The sequence below is a fragment of the Anas platyrhynchos genome, chromosome 1, assembly GCF_047663525.1.
Source record: "Anas platyrhynchos isolate ZD024472 breed Pekin duck chromosome 1, IASCAAS_PekinDuck_T2T, whole genome shotgun sequence".
Classification (NCBI taxonomy): Eukaryota; Metazoa; Chordata; class Aves; order Anseriformes; family Anatidae; genus Anas; species Anas platyrhynchos.
The window spans coordinates 5,002,140-5,010,989 of NC_092587.1; the positions used below are offsets into that span (position 1 = coordinate 5,002,140).

General features: G+C 38.1%; 1 long non-coding RNA gene across 2 annotated transcripts in view; it reads left to right on the plus strand.

Moving 5' to 3' along the window:
- The window catches only part of LOC119716303 (uncharacterized), a 71,423-nt gene extending 69,817 nt beyond the window's left edge, over window positions 1-1,606 (plus strand). For both annotated transcript variants that reach the window (XR_011811995.1, XR_011812003.1), the window contains one exon: window positions 583-1,606. This is a non-coding gene — a long non-coding RNA (uncharacterized lncRNA). The remainder of the gene's footprint in view (window positions 1-582) is intronic.
- The last annotated feature ends 7,244 nt before the right edge of the window (window positions 1,607-8,850 follow it).

Here is an 8,850-nt window from a genome sequence, read left to right on the forward strand (position 1 = left end):
TTTCAATGAAAGGGAGAGGAATGGAGTTTGTGTAGTACATGATACAGGTAAATAGTGAAAATAGTCCTAGAGAAAACTTTCCACTAAAATTAATGTAAGGATACATTATATCCAAAAGGAGACAGTTCAGCTTCAACTAATATGAAGCATGTTGTGCTCTACACTTACAAAAATATTGATAAAGGAGTCAGGATCAGATCAAAGAAAGGACCTACATGGATCATAGAACCACAGAATGGTCTGGGTTAGAAAGGACTTTAAAACCCACCCAATTCCAACCTCTCTACCATGGGCAGGGATGTCTCCCACCAGCCCAGGCTGCCCAAAGCCCCATCTAGCCTGGCTTTGAACACTTCCAAGGATGGGGCATCCATGGCTTCAATGGGCAGCCTGCTCAGTGCCTCACCACCCTCTGAGTGAAGAATTTCCTCTTAACATCCAATCTAAATATCCCCTTTTTTGTTTAAAACCATTCTTCCTTGTCCTATCACTATCTGCCTGTGTAAATTGTCACTTTCCAATGTTAAATCTGTACTTCAAACTGTGATGGTGCTCTTTCCCTGTCTTCTTCTCTCTCCACAGATTCCCAGATCCAGCTCACCTGTTCAGAGCCTAAATGACAAGACTGTTATTGAAAGAACAGCTCTAAAACAAAAGTGGCATTGGGATAGAAGGTCGTCAAGGGAAAAAAAAAAAAAAAACAAAACACAACAACAAACAAACAAGCTTTTCAGTAGAAAAGTGAAAACTCTGTTAATCAATGTTGGAATTTTATATCAAATCCAATTTTGTTTCAATTTTATTTCTTTTTTTTTTTTTTTTTTAAATATAATTTCAATTTTATTTGTATTTTTATTTCAATCCTGTCTTCAATAACTATCCGGTATTTTTGGAGGCAAGTGCAGCAGTCAGTCTCCCTTTTCTTATGTTCTTCCAAGTATTACCTGGGACATCAACACAGTTGTCAGAACCACTTGACACCATGCTTTTTCTGAATACAAGGACAAAATTCAGAACCTCTTTATGTGTGTGTGTGTCCCTCTCTATGTTTCATATCTTGGTGATATATTGTCAGAGAGGTTCAGATCACATTCTGGTAAATCGTATTTCCAGTGCATCAAAGATGTGCCAGAAAGATAAATAAATAAAAAAAGAAGTTAATAAAAGAATTACTGTCCTACGGAAGTTCGGTTGTTGAAGTGGAGAAGATTATTTTGTACAGAACCTCAGATCAAACCCAGGAGAAATCAAACTGAAAAACATGTTATGCTGTGCTCCAAAATACTCTCATCTCAGTGTTTCTCTCTAATCTACAACCAATTAACAATCTACCTGGATTTGGTGGAGAAACAGCACAGAAAAAAAAAAGAAAAAAATATTCACCATCTTCAACCCTGCATCCCTGCTGTGGCATGACCAAAGCGTCCTCAAACTGAGCCACAAGTTCCTCCTAGGAATGCAGATAATAAGATTACACCACCAAGACACTGTCTATTTTTATTAGAAGAGCTCATGGCGTTGCTTCCCTATGAGAAACCTACAGGGAACCTCCAGTCCCCTCTCAAGAAATAGGCACAGTAAATGGGGATCCTTGGGACTTCTGTATGAGGAGAAATAGGCACAGTAAATGGGGATCCTTGGGACTTCTGTGGTTTGCCTGGAGACCCGCAGAGGGGTCTGGATGGTAGCTGATGGTTCCCATTAGCTGCCACCTATTGATTGACAAGAGAACAGATAATTTGGGCTGTGGATGAGACCCAGACGAGGTGTCCACACACTTCTAATTCTAGCAGTAGCTGCAACAGCTTGTTTAAGAGAGGAGGAGATGGCAAAGCTGGAGTTACACCTCCAGCTGGCTGCAACAAACATGACACACACACCACAACATGTCCACATACAACATGACATTGCTTTTAATACTTTCATCACTTCAGTGAAGTGAGAGGAGCAAGCTCAGCATGGGATCTTGCACTGTTTAGAGGAAACTGCCTTATCCTGTGCAGTGCCAGATATACCAGCTTCTTATGCATGGCACAGTATGTCCTTCTGCATGACCACACTACCACTATGTCTTCAAAGTTGTAGACATCATTATATCAGTGACTTCTAGGAAGTACATCTGGCTTATTCCTAGCATGCAAAGAGCTTTAGTCACTGCACTCAGCACTAGGGTTTGAAGTGTTAGATACACAAGAGAGGGGACAGAGAGGCAAGACTTCTTTTCAAGGTGGATGGAGCTTCTGTCCAAGGGGGAGTGATCATCCAGCTTGTGCTAATTAAGTTGGCCAGCAACTCTTGTTCTTACTGGCATTTGAAGAAGTCAGTCTGCTGAACTGAAGGATGCTATAACACCTCTGCTGTGTTTCTTTATTTTCATATGCACTGAGGTCAGGCTCCATGGCTGTAATGGCTTTCACCCACATATGGCAGCTGCTTGAAATTGGATAGCTGAGGTCAGTGTTGTGTTTGTCCTCCCAATTTTGTTGACTTGCCAGCAAGATGATTAGTTTGTTAAGCAGCTCCTGAACTACTACACTTTTTGACCCAATGGAAACTTAAATAAATATTCGTTGTTCAGCCTCATGTATTTAAATTAATCCAAATTGTGTTGCACTGAGATGCAAATTGCAACTGTTCAGATGCTGCTTTAAGATACTTCTTCAGTGGAGCAGCAACCTTGGAAGAGGGACAATATGGAGAGAGTGGAATTTCACAAGTTCACCATCTAATTTTAATCAACTGCTGCAGGAGAGCTGGAGTTCATGTAACTTTGGGGTTGTGCTGTTGCAGCTGAGCTGAGATTCTGTCTCAATGATTTTGCATTCATGTTGCCAGCAGACTTTATTTTACACTGGCGAAACACCAGATCTTTCCATAGTAAAACCACCCCGTGACATTGCTTCTGGAAGACAACCACAAAACCTAATCCCTTAATCCCACTTGAGAAAGCTGTTTTAAATGGGAAGCAGAGTTATGTTCACTTCCATACTCACATGGCTGATTCTGATCTCAGTTATGCCAGTGCAAATTGAAATGCACACTATAACAAGGCAAAATTTGCTCTTGATCTGGCCCAGATAATGTAATTCCCATCTGCGTACAAGGTGGCTTCATACTACACTGATAGATGCATCACAGATTCAAGAGATGATGCATATCACATTACTGGCAAAAACAGCAGCTGAATTAAGAGCTATAATTTCAAAACCCCTATTTATTTATTTATTTATTTATTTATTTATTTATTTATTTATTTATTTATTTATTTATCTGTATTTCCTTCCCACTAATAAAGAGGGGCTAAGGCACTTAATTGTGGTATTAAAAATTCATATTCAGGATTGGTTCTGCTCACTTGGAACAAACTCAGATTTTTAGCACATGCCCTAATTGTTAAGCCATTCTCAGGTGGATTTTTCCTTACTTTTTTATTTTTATTTTTTTTCCCCACTAACCTGTTGTCTACATAAGCAAATATCTTGGCCTTCAGGACAAACAGAAGCAAAAGTGCCTCAGTGGTCTAGCAATCAGCAGTGACATGGAGTTCCAGAATCAGAGATCTTTTAAAAGATATTGCAAGGTGGTGTTTACAGACATGAATCTCAACTAAGGATTTTCGCAATGGTGGGCATCATCTGCTCATGGAAGCTTAAAATGGCTGGATCACATGCTGAGTTTGTACATGAAAAAATCTAGATAGTTTTCAACATAATGGGAAAAGGATGCAATGAAAATCTAAGTTGCTTGGTCTCAGAAATGAGCAGGAGCAAAATCTTTCTCTTTCATCGCACTACTTTGGTTTGGGTGTCATTAAGATGGATTTATCTTCTTTTTCCTGTGCTTTTTCATTCTGTGTACAGAGCTTCTGTTGCTCACTATGTGTGTTGTATACCATGGAAGGGCAGAGAAAATTAGAAAGTCTCCAGAGAGAATAAGGAAATGCATTTTGTGGTTAATAATGGACAGTGATGACATTTAAATGGTGTTTATAAAGTGTATTTAGGTCCTTGGCTGAAGTGAAAAGTCATTATAACTAATATCCTGTGGTGTCTTATGAGGCTATAGTTTTTAATTTTAAATATAGGTGTGTTTATAATTGTTTTTCCAGAAAAGCAGCTTCAAGCTAAGGCAGCAAACAATACATAGTTCTGCTGTTTCAACTCAATGTTGAAACTGTCAGTAACATCAGGACTCCAGGTATATGAATTCTTGAGCCCAGGAGGAAACTGAGATCTCACGTCTTGTTTCTAGTAATATGTTTGTTTTTATTATGTTTGTTGCTTTTACTCCATTTGACAGGATTCATTTCACCTTATTTTAGCCATTAAAATTGATGAAATGTGTACCTCCAGAGAGTAACTCAAAATTATTTTCACCTATCTTTGAACCGTATCTTAGAACAGGAGGAATCTCTTCCTTTCAAAGTCTTTTTAAGGCAGATGGATTCCTACCTAAGAGTTCTAAATGAGTTCATTATTTGGGTTAGTAATGCAAGATGGTTTTATAACTGATTTCCACAAGGCAAAACACACAATGTCATGGAAAATAGAACTTACTAATACTGAAGGCCAGATCTGATCAAACAGAATGCAGAGGAATGCTGTGACTAAACTGGAAGCAGTCCAAATGCACTGTGATGCAACCTAGCACAGAATAGGATTGCTAGATTGGTTCACTTTGTCTATTTCCTTGCAACTCTTAGGAGTTTTTCTTGAGAGATTATATGTTTTCCCTTATTTAAATGTGCTAAAGTGTGGGTCTTTCACTGCTGATCTTGGTACACTGTTTGCAGACAAAGTGATTTCAGCATGATAAAGGATTACTAAAACAAGTCCGGTCTAGAAGAGCACATGTATGACATTTCCACCCAAGTAATCATTAGTTTTATTAAAAGGTGGTTGCAATGTGAAACTGTACTCCACAGATTTATGTTTGAGCTATTTTGTACACTATTTTCTACTTGGTTCCAAGTAGTATTAGTGGACAATAAATAGGGACACTTGTAAAATCACTTTTATGTTTTGCTTTCCAGTGATGGCCTTTTTAGTTATATTAATTATCCAAAGATTGGATTAAGACTGTTCCGTTCCGTTCCATTCCGTTCCTTTCCATCCCATCCCATCCCATCCCATCCCATCCCATCCCCATTTCAACTGTCATACAATAAACAACTTCTAAAAGTGCATTACTAGACAGCTCATTACTAGTCAGAGAAAAATCAAAATAAAACATTTGCAATAAATTCCCTTGCCAAGAAGCTTTTTTATTCCAACAATGCCAAATGTAAATCTGGAAATTGTGTCTCCAGGCAATGACTGATTACTGAAAGTACCACCACCAAAAACAACAAATAGAAAAAGATGTACGCAAATTCTGGCATTTTTATTCGTACTGGAAAATGATTTCAGAAAACCAGGAAAGATTTTAGTAAAGAAGCCAATACTCATACATTTTACTTGTATATTTTTTCATGATGTTTATCAGCATCTATAAGCATCTTTTGTTTAATTATTCATTTGGATTTGCTTTCCTGTAACCTGATTTTGTGTGAAACAAAAAGAGATTTACAGGAAGTAAATTAATCAGTAAATCAAAATAAATTACTTAAAATCACATTTTATTAAAATCCTTTAAATATTGATTTAAATATCCAAGGCAAATGTAATAGATGAAGTTGGATCTTCTCTTAGTACTTAGTATAAGATTATATAGGCCATCTAATCTAAAAATTATACTTTCTTTGCTATTTTCATAGCAGTGCTCTTAAATTTAGAAAAAAAAAAGTCTCTCATCAAGACAATTAAAGTTTGGAAGCCCATCTCTCATTATTTTTAAGTTCTTTGTCCATAACTCAGTGTTATAGTTCATTTAAACACTTAAAATGACCATCTTCTTCAAACAAAATTAAACTAATGGACTCATGATCATACCTTTGTCATGGGAAAACATTATGAAACATATTTTTACATGCTTTTGTCACCACTGTCACTAATTAATTGTATGAATAAGAGCACATAATACACGCTAAGCAACAACTTCTCTCTGTTCCAGACTAGAGAATAACCACCTGAAGAGGAAAATCCTAAATATGGCTTCTTGTTCTAAAACCATAGTCCGCTCAGTTGTGGTGTTTAGGAAGACAATGCTTTGGCTACCCTGATGAAGAAAGATGTCGTTTAAAGAAATCAGCCTTATTATATTCCAATGACAAGAATAATTAAGAATGCCTGTCTCTGAAAGGCATAAGAATAGAAGAAAACCTTTTGTTCACCTGAGCACACTACCATCCTTGACCCATCCAAGTAATTTAAGCCCTGGCTGAATTGGACAAGGACAGGTGTAATTGGGCCCCAGTCTCGGCTGCTTCCAGCCTTGCAATTACTCTAATAAGGCTGTCTGTGGAGGGGTCAGTAGCTTATGGCCAGTTTGCCTGGAGCCTTCTCTGGCTGTCAACAGAAGGAGAACAAGGAGTCCATTGGGTCATAGCAAGAGACGAAATGAATGCTAGTAATTGATCTAGTGACAGCAGTGTCTGTCCTGAGACAAGGGAAATGGGCAGCTGCAATGAAAGAATTGATGAAAAAGAAAAAAAAAAAAAGAGGGGACCCAAAAAAGCTAGGATATTTTTGAAGATATGGCATGGGGGAAAGTTATGTTACTTTTAAAGGGCTAAAGTTATGTTTTAAATGTGAACATTTCATTCATCTATTCACACTAATGTAAATCCTTTCCACAGGATTTTTAACTCTGCTCTCTTAGCACACTCCTTTCCAAAATACCGAAGGGCATTTGCAGCCCATGGCCTTTGTGATAGGTAAGGATCCATAGGTAATACTGACAGATGGCAACTGGATCTTTCTAGAACGGCTCTGGATCTACCCTTGAAAATGCTTTCCCAGTTGGTGGTGTGATTTAGAGTGTATGTTCTGAGCCTCATCATTTCAGGTGGGCTGAAATGTACTTTTAACTCACCCTTCCATCTCTCTGTTCCTGTGACACATTTTAATTAAACATAGTCTTTAATCAATTAAATGGCAGCTGCAAGTAATGTGTTAGTGCTCTGAATGTATCTTTAGAAATACCCAAACTTGCAGAAAATGCAAGTTCAGAAACCAGCAGGGAAGAGACTGCCTTTCATCCTTCCTTTGAATTCCATGAAATTTCCTGTCTGGGTCTACACATCAATATCTTGCCTAGACATAAGAGACAGACTTTCAAAAACAATTAATCCCCCCTCCCTTTTCTATCAGCATGGTAATTCAGGATAATAGAAATAATAATAATAATAAATACTGAAGCTGGAGTTAGGGATTGCAGCTCTAAAGCTTGAAAATCCCTACTTATTGCTGGCAGAACCTATATGTTTAGAAAGAGTGTTATGGGTGTTGATAAAGACCATTGCTTATCATCACTTTGACTGCAAGACTAGTCTTTAAATCACAGCTATATCTATGCATAAATAAGCTTATGGTTACTTGTAATAATAATAACAATAATAATTGTTATTACAGTTTATAGTTGAGGTTAGAGACTCGTTGCACTTTCTTACAAAGATGTTACAAATGAAGCACATTTACCCGCTCTTAGATATCCATAATACAGTGTTTATCTACAAGTTAATCAGCCTAGAATCTAATAAAAAGCCTAAAATTAAATAAATTTTTACAAACAAAATAAATATGACTGGGAAGAATGAGAGAAAGGAGATACCATTACAGAAGTAACAAATGAGAATGGAGATACTAGAGAGTTATGGCTGGCATTACCAAAGCTAAAAAGGTGGATGTCTAAGCCTAAAGTGCTCACCTTAGCTGTTCTCTTTATTCACTAGAGAGGAGGCAACAGCTACAGGTAGCTGATTCAGCAACAGGGAGTTGATTCAGTTCTAGTAGGGCAGCCAAGAAAGTGAATTACAATGAATTCTGCCTGAAGAAATTTCTTTCTCTTGACCCTGTCAAAGGGCTAGCTCAGTTGCAGACAGTGAATCTAGAAGGACTGTCAGGTTGGCAGAATCCTTCTTCTAACTAGCACATGGTCAAAATGAAAGTCTGTGGCATGGCCAGGCCCAAGACTAGCTTTTTTACTGCTCACTTTTGAATGAACCTGAAGAAGCTAAGCCTCTTTGCAAGGGCACAAGAGCTGTTAGCAGAAAGAGGGAGCAATACAACGCACTACTTCTTATTTCACCACTTTTGCCATTGCAATCTACATGGAGGTCCACAACTACCAAAATGATGAGACTTTCCAGCGCTTCTCACATACGCATTTCCAGTAGCATGACAAATTTCAGTGTTACAGAATGTGAGCTTCCGTCTTATAGCCACCTGAGTTTAGCTATGTGCAGAGTCTCCGTGGGCTTAGTGCCATTGCAGCTGACATCCTGTAACTGGTGATCTGCCTGGTGGGGAGACAACTGCTTGAGACATCACCTTGGAGAACTAGACAGGCTTGCTTTGAGATTGCACTATGGATCGGTGGACCCTATAGCTGCCATTGCACTGCCAAAGGAAGCACACGATAATAATTACAAAAAATAAAATAAAATAAAATGTTGGCATGCGATATTTTTCTTTTTCTCATCTTTCTGCCACAATGCCAAGGAAGCTGGAGAGAACACTGGCTACCACAATGATGGATTTATGACTACTGCTGACGCCTTTTTTTGTTTTGTGAATCAGAAGTTTTAAAAAGCAGGTGTGTGTCTCCTGTACAAATAGCCTGTATGAACAGAGTGCGTTAGGATGCAATCCACATGTTGGGGCCCATGCTGAGCTCAGTTCAGAAATCATGTATTTTTCCACTAGTATAAAACCCACACACTAGTCAGGCATCAGAATCCCTTGTATGCAT